The sequence below is a fragment of the Nanorana parkeri genome, unplaced genomic scaffold (assembly GCF_000935625.1).
Source record: "Nanorana parkeri isolate BGI_ZX_2015 unplaced genomic scaffold, ASM93562v1 scaffold1511, whole genome shotgun sequence".
Lineage (NCBI taxonomy): Eukaryota > Metazoa > Chordata > Amphibia > Anura > Dicroglossidae > Nanorana > Nanorana parkeri.
Window position 1 is genome coordinate 87,018 of NW_017307779.1, and position 14,104 is coordinate 101,121.

The following is a 14,104-nucleotide window of genomic DNA, read 5'->3' on the forward strand; positions in this document are numbered from 1 at the left end:
AGATACCAAGAGAGCACTCGACATCACTGTAGACGTCAACACTATAGATAATTATTCAAAATGGCCATGCCTACGCATAGTTTAGAATGACATTATAACAATTTACAGACTTGAAATAAATAGGCGGTTTTATTACTTAGTGAGCTGCAGCATCCCAGTGTCTCGCTTTAGAAAAATTGTCCTATGGCGCTACAGTTGAAAAGCAATAAATGGTTTGCTCTAGAGAAGCCCGAGCAAATATCACAAATAATTATACAAACAGTGTGTTTTGCAAGTGAAAAAACACTTTGTTGTTAGACATGCTAAAAAAGAAAAGGTGAAAATAAAATATATATTAAAAAAAAGTTCAAATCTAAATAGTTTTCATATAGCCAACAAACCGGTTGTTATATACAATTTACTATTGAAGCAAAATTGTTACATGTGTCCAGACTACAGTGACAGCAGGAATAAAATAATTTGCAGGTCACACTGGCTGAACTGTCCAGCATGGTTGGGGTAGAGAGAATTCTACTCTGGAGACAAAAGTGTCAGCAAACAGTAAAGAATCTCATGCTGCAGTGAAGAACCTAGCAGCCAGCTATTCTTTTTGCATGTGCTGAAAATGTTACAGGTCAACAAAGCAATGAAAGGAATATGGTATACAGCTAACAATCACATGCAGTAGCTAGAAAAGTCCAGAGCTCAGTCTACCATTGTTCGGGCAGAGTATTTTAAAGAGCAAAAAGGAATATACCTGAACCACTTTAAATCGCAAGTTCTCTTTAGTGAATGGCAATTTAAAAAACTTACCCCCACGGTTGGGAGCTTCTGATTGTCTCCCGAAGACAAAAAGGGAGTCAGAATAAGTTTATCTATATTAATATACAGAAACCAAGCCTCTCTATCTGTAACCCTTTGTTAGGACAAACAGCGTTCAAATCTAGTTCACAACCGATAATGAGACCTGCCAGCACAGTACAAACCGGGTTAATTAAGGTAAACCTAAAGCTGGGTATACACTATATTTTTTGTTGTTGTTCTGCTTTCACACTGAATGGAAAAAAAAAATCTAACATTCCTCCATTCATGCTTAACAGCATGGATGGAGCAATCTCCTGACACAGCTGACAGTTTACCCTGTCAGGCTGTCAAAATTCCCAAACAGTGCCTTGATTTGATGCATTTGATGCTTGGCTGACAATTTTCCAATCAAAAGGCGACAGACAGAGCCATTCACCAAGCAAATTTTAGCTGGTTCATCAAAAACTGGCCAAAATTTGCTCAGTGTGCAGTTACGTCAACTCCCCACCCAGCTCAACCCCCCTTCCTCTTTGAAATTACAGAGAAAGGAAAAACTTGTTATAGAGTTTTCAGAAAATGAGCAAGTCATTTTTGGATTCATTTTTTAGGTTATGCAATGTGAACATGTAACAAATATAGATTAGACGTTATCCCAATATAGTTGCAAAAGTGGAAATACGCTATTACAAGTTTTAAATTGCTACATTTAGCCAGATTGGTTGACAAACTAGTTTCTACAGATGGTAACAGACAGTTTAGGACAGGGGTGTGCAAGATTGACACTCCAGCTGTTGTAGATCTACAAGTTCCATGTGGCATTGCAAGACTCCTAACAGCCACAAGCCATAACTCCCAGATCCAGAGGGATAATGACATTTGTAGTTTTAGCACAGCTGGAATGTTTAAGTTGCCTACCCCTGGTTTAGGATTACCAATGAAAACAAAAAATGTGTCAGGAGACTTTGCCAGTACCACTTTTTACCTCGCTTCCACAGCAGAACATTAATTTTTATGAAGCCATCAGACAATTGGATCATACACAGACATCTGACTTCACATAAAAGGTTTAAACTGGCATAACTTATACGATAGCAGCCGCCACAAGGTGCTAGCACATATCCATAACTAGCGAAAAGTATTCTGTGCACCTCAGAATCCCCTGAACCTGGGAGCGCGGAGCATTTTATATCTCTACTCCAAATTCATGTAGGAGCACAGGCATGACTGATCGCAATGGCTACACCTTTTGTCACTCTAAATTAAAGCTCTCCATGTGTTTACTATATACACAAATCTGCCAACATCTATATGAAAACCTGCACTCAAAGAGAGAGCTTAAAAGAAATCGGTCATGATAGAACCATGGAGGCCACCTCTGTGGAGCTAAGGGCATATTCACACCATGTCTGTTGAGCTACACTTGTAGGGCTGCAACAACTAATCGACATAATCGATTGAAAAAGTTGTCAACTTTTTCAATAATCGATTAATCGGCTTCCGATCAGTTGGCCCTGTTCACGGCTCCACACACGCTGCACCTCCTCCCCAACTCACGCGCACCGCTGCCAGACCCGCCCCGCTGCACCTCCTTCCAGCCTCACACTCACCGCCCACATCCACGATCGGCACAGGGACATGGGGAGATGTAGTAAGGAGGAGCAGGTGTGGGGGGATGACAGCCGCCGATAGCCAGGTCCGATCTCAGAAGCAAGTTGCTGGAAGACTGCTCAGGTAAGCCTGCACTTTCCCACACATGGTGCTCTATAATGTATTGCTAGGATTTGTATTCCTCTATAGCTGTATATTGTACTATTGCTGGGTTTTGTAGTCCTCTATAGCCTGTGCCATTCTGCATTTATTGCTGTATAATTTTTCACTTTCCATTTCACTATATTGCACACCACACTTTTTTTCTTTTCTTTTTTACTTCCACCGCTCCAAGCTTGCTCTTGTGATGGACTACAATCTCAATACAAACTAGTAGTCCCATCACTGGAGCCATTTTTAAAAATGTATTTTATTGTTTATCCGATTAACCGAACTTAATAATCGGCTAACTAATCGATTTTGAAAATAATCGTTAGCTGCAGCTCTATACACTTGTATAGCGTGAAATAGGCATATGGAAAACAACTGCCCTGTTCACACTATACATGTGTAGAAAAACACAGCCCAATGGACAAGGTGTGAACGAACCCTAAATGCTGGATGCCTGCTATTCTAGCTTTAGCTGTTTGAATGAAAGTTCAAACATTCTTTCAGGGGAAGCTTGCTTTACGTTCATAAATCCTACTGGCCAAAAGCGACATTTAGGTCTCACATCTGTGTGGATTGCCACCCGAAATACTATGCAATAAAAGTACATTTCTCGTAACAGAGGCGGAGAAATCCCAGGAGTCAGGTAGCCAATGTTTCTTAAAAATAGCATCTGGTGCCTGACTTCTGAGGTTCTATAGTTGTTGCCAATGGAGCTGGCCCCTAAAAAAAAAAAAAAAAAAAAAAAAAAAAAAAAATACTGGCAACCCCCTCCGATTCCCATGGGGTTAGCTTTGTGGCCATATTGCACGTTGGGTCCCATGACACTCTTTGCATATTACAATTAGCCTTGTTTTTTTTGTGGTTATAAAATACTTTTTCATGTCAAAAAAACACAAACACACGGGTCAAGTGATCATTTGATGGCCAACCCATGACATGTGAGCCCTGCAACAAAGATCTCGGATCTTCTGGTGAACCTGTAGCTCTCTTCTCTAGCATGGCATATGGAGACATGTATATCCACCAGCCACCAATGGCCATTTTCTGATCGATCGGGCAGGTAAAGTTCAGAGCTGTTCCCAGAAGATCGGCAAGTTCTCTAATCTGCCACGGCCGATCTTCCTGTGGACTGCAGAATGACACTGCCTGGTGAAGTTTACAGGGATGCCAGGACGATCGCAGGGCCGAGAAGCCCGCTCAGCCCAAGCTACCAAGAAGAGGCCCTCTAGTCCCCCACACTGACACCAGCCTGGGCAGCTCCAGCATCTACAACGTCACACTTCTTCACTCTTTCCATGAGTCGTCATTGAGCATGGCCAATGATGGTGGTGTGTTATGGATGAGGATAGCGGATCCCACCCCCTACCTACACCACCCGAAAGATGATCGGGGAGGACAGGAGCAGCAAGGTAGCCCGAGCACCACCTGCAGACAAAGGGGAAAGAGCGCACCGCGGCACAGACACCGGGGAGTGAGCGTCGCGCGGAAAAGGACATTTCATCATACGCACAGCCGAGCAGCTTACCTTTCTCTTGGGCATTGTGATATGTGGGGTGACGGCCTCGCCTTGGAACCTCTGTAGAAGAAACCGCTTGTGCTTGGAAGGAAGCGCAGTGACTGGAGCCTCACAACAGCTTTCCGCACAACTAGTCTCCCCCCTCTCCACCTCCAATCCTGGCTCGTTCAGCGGTACGGCTCTCCCATTGGACTAAGCTAGTTTACAAATTCTGCTGATCACGCCCACTCCCAGCGCAGACCACGCCCACTCCCAGCGCAGACCACCTACGGCCTCGACTGAAATGGGCGTCGCGTGTACAAATATGACGGTGATGATTTACTACAGCCACGCCCCTTTCCATTTCCCCACCCAGCTCTGCCTCTGAGCCTATAGGAAGAACTGAGAGGGCTCGGCTTTCTTGGTTCAAACGGGAGACAGTGGGTGTCGTCCCGCTGACGTCAACATATAACCGCGGCGGTTGATTTTCTCTTTGGCCGTTGGTTTGTGGCGCTAGCTCCGCCTCTCGGCGCCGTTGGCTGTTTATATTTGAAATGTGTGGAGAGCGCTGGACGTTCCCCGGGTGTCATGAGGCGCCATTTTACTACTACATAAAGGAAGTGAGGAGAGTCGGGAAAGAGGTGGGGGTGCTGTGCGAGCTCAGCGGGTTTTCAGCAGCAGCGTTTGCAGTTTGTGTGTGGTTTGGGTCACATGGGTGAATGCTTAAATTGGAATATTCGTATGGTCTGTGTGACGTGTATTCAGTGGGGCTTATTCACATGGTTCCAGACTAAAGAAAGGTCATGCTATAGGTGGTCTTGTGTATGGCGAGGTATCACTAAAGCTTGAGGGAGAAACTAGGGTGGGGTCTATTAGATATGCATGTCCTCCATTACACATTTAAACAGGCAGCTTTGTTGGAGAAAATACTTGTTGACTTCGTAAGTAGAATTTCAACCTAACCACTTCCGTACCTGCGTGTTAAAACCCCTCCACTACGAGACCATTGTTGCTGTAAAAGTAGAATTGCAACACTACCCAAATTAATTTTATATCACTTTTTATACAGTTCCCTTTTTTGTGGTAACTTGTAGTCACTTTTTAACTGTTTACTACATAAAGGGAAAAAACAGTTTTCCTTACTTTGTTATAAAACATTACATATTCCAGGATAGGTATTAGGTTCCATTAACATCAAAGCATATTGTTGCACCTCAGTCACCGCAACAAAATGCTCGATCCCAGGAAGCCCTTTCAGTTCTATGGCCCCTGTTCACACCTGTGTTTTGTTGCAAGGAGAAATATGCTTGTTGCACGAAATACTCCATGAGCTACTTTTAAAGTAGATTCAGTGCGTTTTTCTCCCCATTGACTCAATAAAAAAATGCGTGTTGTAATTATTTTTGAGCAGATTCAGTGCGTTTTGCACATGAATATGCCATGTTCTGCTCATCAAAATGCCTAATATGCGTAGTTCAGGTGTGAATGTAGCTGTAAGGCGGGTTACAACATGGAGCTTGGTAATGGTACACAGGGTACAATAAATGCACATATCATACTCAGAGAGGATAGAGGAGGCGTAGGGGTTAATGTACAGGTGCCACAGCGGGAGGATGGAGATTAAAGGTGGCTATACACTTTACAGCCATCGCATGATATCTTTTGTCCGGCCATCGAACCACAGTTTGATTTCCGTACGACTGCCCCATCATGCAAAGACAAATTCCCCTGCTGTAAATCGTTCGACAGGCACATCAATCCAACGAATCCTGCTGAATGCCGGAAGTGATTGTTTGACCCATGCTGCAGAATATCCCTGAGGCAGGCCATTCTGTCCCAAACAGCGAGAATTTGTCCGCAACGCTGTTCGTGGCCAGTACCAAACCATGGATGCTGAGAGAAGGGCTACCCTTGCCACCATTATGTTCGGTGTTGTGGCCACCAACCAATTTTTTTTTTCTTTTAGTCCGTGGAGCGTGCTCGAAAATGAATCCCCTGTGAACAAAAAAAGTGAATCGTGAAATCACAACACACAAAAACGTGCACAAGGGTGCTTTGGTCCTTTCTAGTGAAAGGGCCACAATTTTCCTGATACCCCCGGGGCGCAAGGCTCCTGACAGGGACAAGAACCACTCAGGTCCACCAACCCTAAGGCCGGCAGACCCCGATCCTCTGGGACCTGCCAAAACAGGTCCACCGAGTACTAGGTTGGGGGGCTCTACCGAAGAGAGACCCCCCCCCCTATAGGTGGGAGAAGGCAGAGGGGCCCATGTGTAGGTCACAGAATCTCCTCCCCAACTTCAAGAACAGGCCCCAAAGGTACGTGCACCCTCCATCATCTGTGAGAGTCAAGTGTGCCAATCGTGCATAAATAATCTAGTGCCAGTGCACAACGCTAACAGGCCTTAGGGGCCGGAGTGCAAAAATATTGCCCCAGGACTAACCATAAGGCCTGTCCAAAAGGCGTAGTGCAGAAAAAAGTGAGTAGGTGCTGTGACCAAGTGCACAGTGAATCACTTGTGGGGTCCCACACCCTAGTGATTTTCTGGCACCCCTGGGATGCCTACCCCAGGGGGCACAGCACCACGGGCCTCTGCCGCTCTCCGGCCAGACAAATGCCTTTCCATCCCTACCAGAAGGCATTAGCACCGGCGGATTTCCCACCTACAACTTGGGACAAGCCTGGCGTAAGCGGACCAGAATCAACCAAGGAGGAAAGGAAACCCCGCCGGCACCCAGCAATTACACCGGCGAATATTAAGCCACCATTCTCCCCAGACTAGAGGTGGTGTCGTTCTTCCTCCGGCAACTGATAAGAACAGATTTTTTTTATCGAAGCCCGTGGACGTGCATCAAAACTTCCCCCTGTGAACAAAAAAAGTGAACTGTGAAATCACAGCACATAAAAACGTCCACAAGGGTGCAAGGTCCTTCCAAAGAAGGGACCTACTTTCCCGACCCCCCGGGGCGCAAGGTTCATGACAGGGGTTTAGACTGTTGGCCCACCAACCCGAAGGCCGGTGGACCCATTTCCTTCGGGGACCTGCCGCAAAAGGTCCCTCACAGTACTAGGCAGGGGGGATCTCCCGAAGAGAAACCCTCCTCCTGGGTGGAAGGAGACAGAGAACCCCGTAGGAGGCACAGAATCTCCACCCAGCATCAGGAGTAGGCCCCGAAGAAACCTGCACCTTCAGCATCTGTGGGTCAAATAGTAAAATAAAAAAGTGCCAATCGTGGATATAGTGCATAAATAAATCTAAAGTGCCAGTGCACCACTCTGACAGACCTTAGGGGCCGGAGTGCAAAAATATTGCCCCAGACTAGCCATAAGGCCTGTCTTGGAAACACATAGAACATGTATATAGATCCCAGTATATGTTTGCAGACATGTATTTGCGCCTTATAACACGGGTCCTTCACGAACATGTCGCATGTCTTTGCAACATGACATGTATATTAGTGTGTAATAAATCTTTGCTTGAGCACAAACACCTCACCTGAGTACCGGCTGCAATTTCCTGGGAACATTGGTCACTGTGTGACAGACCAGGGGACTGAGATTGTGGCAGCTGGAGTGTGTTGATGGACTGGTGGGGTTCTTCCTCATCACCCAGAAACCGGAGGCTGTGGAAATACCACAGCCAGGGGGATCAGGGGCCTACTGAGGGAAGGGAGCCACATGTGGAGGTAGTAGAGTCAGCGGAGAGCTTATGTGCTAGTATATACTGTTCTTTAACTTTCACATGGCATGCAACATGGCCTACACATTGTGATTCTACTTTTGATCTGCTCATTCCATTGCAGTGCACGTTGCAGTGGCAGAATCATCTGTGACCTCAGGTTCTGGTATGTGCTAGGTGGCATTCTTGACTCGGACCTCACCTTTCTTCCCCACATCCAATCACTATCCAAATCCTGCCGCCTTCACCTTCGTAATATCTCCAAAATACACGCCCCTTCCTCACCAATGAAACCGCAAAACTACCCATCCACTTGTTTGTTATCTCTCGTTTTGAATATTGCAACTCCCTCCTCATTGGCCTACCTCTACACAGGCTATCCCCCCTTCAGTCTATCATGAATGCTGCTGCTAGACTCATTCATCTAACCAACCGCTCAGTGTCTGCAACCCCCCTCTCTCAATCCCTACACTGGCTTCTTATAGCGCAAAGGACAAAATTCAAAATATTAACAATCACTTACAAAGCCATCCACAACTCTGCCCTCGGCTATATCTCAAACCTTGTCTCAAAGTATCATCCTAACCGTCCCCTCTGCTCTTCCAAAGACCTCCTGCTTTCCAGCTCCCTCATCAACTCCTCACATGCTCGCCTCTAGGACTTCACTAGAGTGTCTGTTGTAACAGACACTTTAGGCGATCCCTTAAGACTCATCTCTTCAAGGAAGACTATGGATTTCTGTCAAAGAAAAAACTTTAAGACTATGCAGAGAGTCTGCAATTTTCAGATAGCCAAGTAATGGGACCCATAAGGGAAACTATGTCCATTTATACCAGCTGTGACATGGTGCCTTTGAAGGATTACACAGCTGTTGATTCTCCTATCTTGGCATGGTCTAACAATCCCTGGATGGCCCATTTTATGACCTTTCAGTTCCTGGACTGGTGGACATCTATCTCAAATCTAACACGGAGGTGCCTTGGATCCAGATTAAGCCCTGTAAGTGTTACAACAGACACCAGCTTTTTTAGTTGGGGGGAGCTCAGATTCCAAACAAATACCCACAAGGTCAAGTACAGACATTTTCAAACAATTTCAAGCTTCTTGCAGTCTGTAAAACTTTATAGCTGGCTCAGGATCCCTAAAGGGCAGGGGGAATGTGTATATTCACTTAACAGTAGTCCATAAAAAAAATAGGAAGGAATGCACAGAACAAATATCTTTAGTGCTATACATTTTCAAGTGAACAAAATGAAATTTCTTTATTCACTGAGGGACACAGGACTGTAGTAATTCTGCCACCTTCAGGAGCTTTGGACATTAACAAATTAAAAAAACAGCCTCCCATAACCCACCTCCAACCATCATGTCTTAGTTCTTTGCTAGTACCATATGAGGCTGGACTCCTGTTCCCCAGCTCTGCTTAGAAAAACTCTAACTTTACCATGATCTTCTATTTTGTTTAATTTTTTGGGGTTTTTTTTTTTGGTAACTTCAGTCAAGATTATGATAAATGCTACTTGAGTTTGTCTCTTCCCAGCAGCTATCCAAATCAGAGGATGTACCCGAACTCTGCTGGAACAAAGATTGCGGGAGTTGCCCTAAACGTGACCATCAGGCACTACATTGTGGCAATTTTCATACCTCAGTGTAATGTGTTAGCCACAGAGCTCTCTCTAGATTTAGAGCTGGGACACAGACTCTGTTGTGACCCAATCGCTGAAGGCTTACATAGTATGTAAGGCCAGTCGAGCCGAAGCACTGGAAGCTATCTCACAGTTGCTACTGTAGAATGCCATTCTATTTTTTACAGGTGTTTATTCATTACAGGTATTTATTGGTATTGTTTAATGGCCCACAGCTCCCTGCTACACTGGACTCCACTCTGCCTCCTGGGTGGTGTCCTCTTGGATTAAGACCTCCTCTGCCTCCCACGTGGAACCCTGAACGCTTGCCAGCACCCTTACCATAAGGGGTTGTGCAATCAATAGGTGCTGGTCACTACCAAAACATGGACCCAGGAACAGGGATTTCATCCCTCCCAAGTCTCTTAGAAAACTCCAGGTTCCAGGATCCCGTGTAGAGATACTTGACTCTTAAAAACATCTCAGCCCCCTTTGGCTCAGAGTCCTGGATGCCCTTCTGACCTTAACACACAGTGACAAGGCACAGCCCTTTCACGATAAATAGAGGGCCAATTTAGACAGGAGCCAATTTCCCTACCACCATGTCTTTGGTGTGTGGGAGGAAACCGGAGCACCTGTAGGAAACTCACGCAAGCACATGGAGAACATGCAAACGCCTTGCAGATAGTTTCTCGACCAGAACTTGAACCGCGGACCCCCAATGCTGCAAGGCAGAAGTGCTAACCACTATGCCACTGTGCTGCCCAATTTAAAAAGTCTTGCCACTGCCATCTTACCACTGTAACTATTAAAGTAGAATTAAGCTCTCCTATTTTTGTGCATATATAGTATATATAGCAAGCAGTAGATATATGCAAAATTATGTTTTTTTAAAAAAGGTGTCTCCGCTTCTCACTCCCATCTGAAGCTTCTTGAGCAGCCATGCAGGAGAATGAGAGCGGGCCCATATGCAGTAGAGATCTTTGGCGGGAGAAGAGGAGAGACATAGTGGAGGTGAATGTACGCAGCTGTGAGCGTGCACGCTGGGCAGACACTGGGACACGAGTCTGCGCTGGATCAGAGACCAGCACCATTGCTGGGAGGATTGCTGAATACAAGTGGAAGGAAGAAGATGATCATATCAAGAGGCATCATCATTTAAGGTAAGTCCTTAAAGCAGCATGGAGGGCAGCAAAAAATTTGTGACTTTAATGTCACTTTAAGGCTGAGAGATCTGAGTGTGACATCCTCCACTAGGTGGAGTGTTGCGCATGTGCTTGGGTCTGTGAGTATGCAAGGCCTTGCCTCACTTTGGGCCTATGTTTTTTTTTTTCAAAGTCGCACAGAGGTCAGTCTTACTTCAATGGGTTAATGCAGTAATCTGCTCACAGAGGCTCTAATTCTGACCCTACTAAACCTCCACTGTTAAGTGTGTCTGCGGGCCCTATTACCATCTCTGAGTCAAATTCACAGTCGTCACAACCTTCTCCTCAAGAGCTAATGTTTTAGCAAGTAGCATATGACCAGGGCCGCCATCAGGGGGGTACGGCCATCACTAATGTAAGGGGCCCAGACGGCTAGGGGGGCCCGAGCTCCGACCAGCAATTTTTTTTACTATAAATTAATATATACAGGGAAGTTGGTACAGTCCCGGAGGGGGGCCGTTTGCAGAGACACACACTAAGGTGGGGGAGAGAGGGGGGGGGCCGTTTGCAGAAACTGTGGATTTTTAGTTTTTAAATTAAAGGGGACAGCAGCCAGTGCCCAAGGTTGAATAGGGCACGACGCTGGGGTGGGTGGCCTTTGCCAGCATCGGGCCCCTATTCAGCCTTGGGCATCAGCTGCTGTCCTCTTTAATTTAAAAAGTAGACTGGCCACCAGAGAGCCCGCACAGCCTTCTGAGTGACCTCCCTACACCCGGGGGGGTCACTAAGCCCAGCGTCCGGGGGGTCACTAAGCACATCGTCCGGGGGGTCACTAAGTGCAGCGTCCGGGTAGAGCTGCATTGGCCCCAAGCCAGATACCTGGGGCACACCAATCACAACTTTAGAACATTTAGAGAATGAGTCATTTATCATTAAACTATGGTCCCATCCATGAAACCAGATTCCTATCCATGTACATACTTTTTCTTTAACTCCAATAGAACTCATCTTTATAGATTAAATGTTTGTGTAGTACGGTATCAAAAGCCTTAGCAAAATCTAGATAAACTATGGCCACTGGTCTTCTATCATTCAATTTCTTGCTCACTTCCTCATAGTATGATAACATATTATTGATGTTAGGCTGACTGGTCTGTAGTTTCCTGATATACATCTTAATCCTTTTTTGAATACTGGTACCAAATATTGTCTTGGTTATAATCGAGATAAGTTCCCAAATGACTCATGGATCTAAGCCATCTGGACTTGGTGATTTGTTTACATTACGTTTCTCTAGCTTGTCTTGTACTTGACTTTCTAAGTCCAGCAGCAGTAACAAACAACCTTTAACAGGGGACAATATTCTGTATATACAGTATAGACTCTATAGGTGGCCCATACAGTACAGGCTGTATAGGGTACAGGCAGGGATAGGATAAATATGGGTCCATGGTGTACAAAATAAGTAAATTATCATATATAATAATATTACCCATCTTCTACAATGGTGTTACTGAGTATTTGTTGCCTCCAGAGCCAGCAAAGTTGGCTAGCTGTCTATGACTAGCACTGCCTGTTCTCAAAATCCCATAGGTGGACTGTTCAGGTGATGTATTGCCTAGCAAACCTATTAAAAGGCAATGGGTTTCCAAGAGTGGTAGTGAGTGGTGGTGTAAGACTACGGCTGGCCACATATGCACATGCGCATAGTCCCATCTTCCGAATCAAGACGCGATGATGGCCGTGCACAGGATGTGACAATCTTTCCTTGGTGGATGGGCATTTATAATCCAGTCTGCCTCACAGACTATTGCTGAATGGTCTTTCAGGTTGTCCCTGTGATCCTGTTACTCTGCCCGTTTGCTTACTCATTGTGTATTGACCCGGATTGCCTCTGACCTTGCCTGATTGCTGCCTGCCCCTGACCACTGCTTGTTCCTGGATTCTGCCTCTGTCTTCTGCTACTGTACTTCGCTGCCCACTCAGTGTGACCTTTGATCCTGCATCTGGACTATCACCAGGCACTGTGTCTGCACACCTCTTGGCACTCGTGCAACTCTTCTGTCCTCTCACTCCCTGTCTCCACTCTCAGGGGTGCGGGACAAGAGGCACAAGGGAGGCCTATTAAGTCTTTCACCAGGTACATGATAGGTGGCAACCTCGCTGCTGTACTCATAATCAGCCATACAAGGAGCAGTACACCAGCATACTAGTATCCTCAGCCATGCCCCATACCAGCCCCAGGAAAATGTGCCCCCCCCCACAGAGCCTGCAGCCCAAGCACCATCATCACTTTCTTCGCCCTGTATCCCCTCAGTCTGGTCCATGTGTCCTCCTTCAGTTTGGTCCCTGTGTCCCCCCTCAGTCTGGTCCATGTGTCTCCTCTCATCCTGGCCCCTGTGTCTCCCCTCAGTTTCACCCCTGTGTCCGCTCAGTCTCACCCTTGTGTCCCCCTCAGTCTCACCCCTGTGTCCCCCTCAGTCTGGCCCCTGTGTCCCCCTCAGTCTGGCCCCTGTGTCCACTCAGTCTGGCCCCTGAGTCTCCCCTCTCTCTGGCCCGTGTACCTCCCCCCTCCTCATTCTGGACCCTGAGATTCTCTCCTCATTTTGGTAGGTCCTGACGAAGCCCCAGGAGGAGGGGGGAAACGCGTCAACGTTTCCGTGTCTGTGCGGGTTACCTTGAACCACTGGGGAGCATGCAACTATGACACCATCATGCCCTCTTAATTACGAAACTATGGACTTTCCAGTCTCCGGACCTTCCATTCAAAAGGGGAAACCCGGTCAGTACCCACTGAACATCATCTGAGCCACATTGTTACACTTAAAAGGAAATCTGTTCCTGTGAAAGCCGAAGTCGGACACTTTGTATAAGTGCAGCGCTTCTGAGCCGGCTCCTTCACAACCAATCTCGGGTGATCGTAAGTTACATACTTAAGTTACAGATGCAATCTTTTGAATATCAGCCACAGATCTATGGCATACGTTTTTGAATACACTAACAGATATCCTGCCTTTGAGCAGACTGGACAAATTAGACTTACTTTGCATACTAATGATGGTGGATCAACATCAACCAATCACTCAGTGGCCTTCTTGGTAATCAGGATCCATCTGTGCTTCATATATGTGTTGAGTGTACAACGACACCAAAGAAATAAGAAACAACTAAAAGATCTACCCCAAACCATTTACATGATCAATAATAGTTGACAAATTGGAAACCGGGACACAGTGACTACACTAGGAACTTGTTTTGGAAATATGAACATAGGCAGTTCACAAATCAGTTCTTGAGTCCTCTCTCTGCGTATAACATCCATGATAGATTGGCTATGAGCCTATGAAGATGTTATGTAGAGAAATACACACTTAATTTCCAAAATGGTTGATGGGCAGATTAATCCATAGAGATATTATATACATTTTAGATGGTGGAAACAGGGTTAACCCCTCAGCAATGAATGTTGTTGCACATGAATGAAAAGACAACGTTGTTCATTTTAAGTGTTTTTTTGGAGATGGTGCAATATTTTTCTATGCATAGTTCATATATTATCAATTAAAGTATCTATATTTTTCTCTACTCATGGCCTCAAGTAACTTCTTTGGTCAGCGC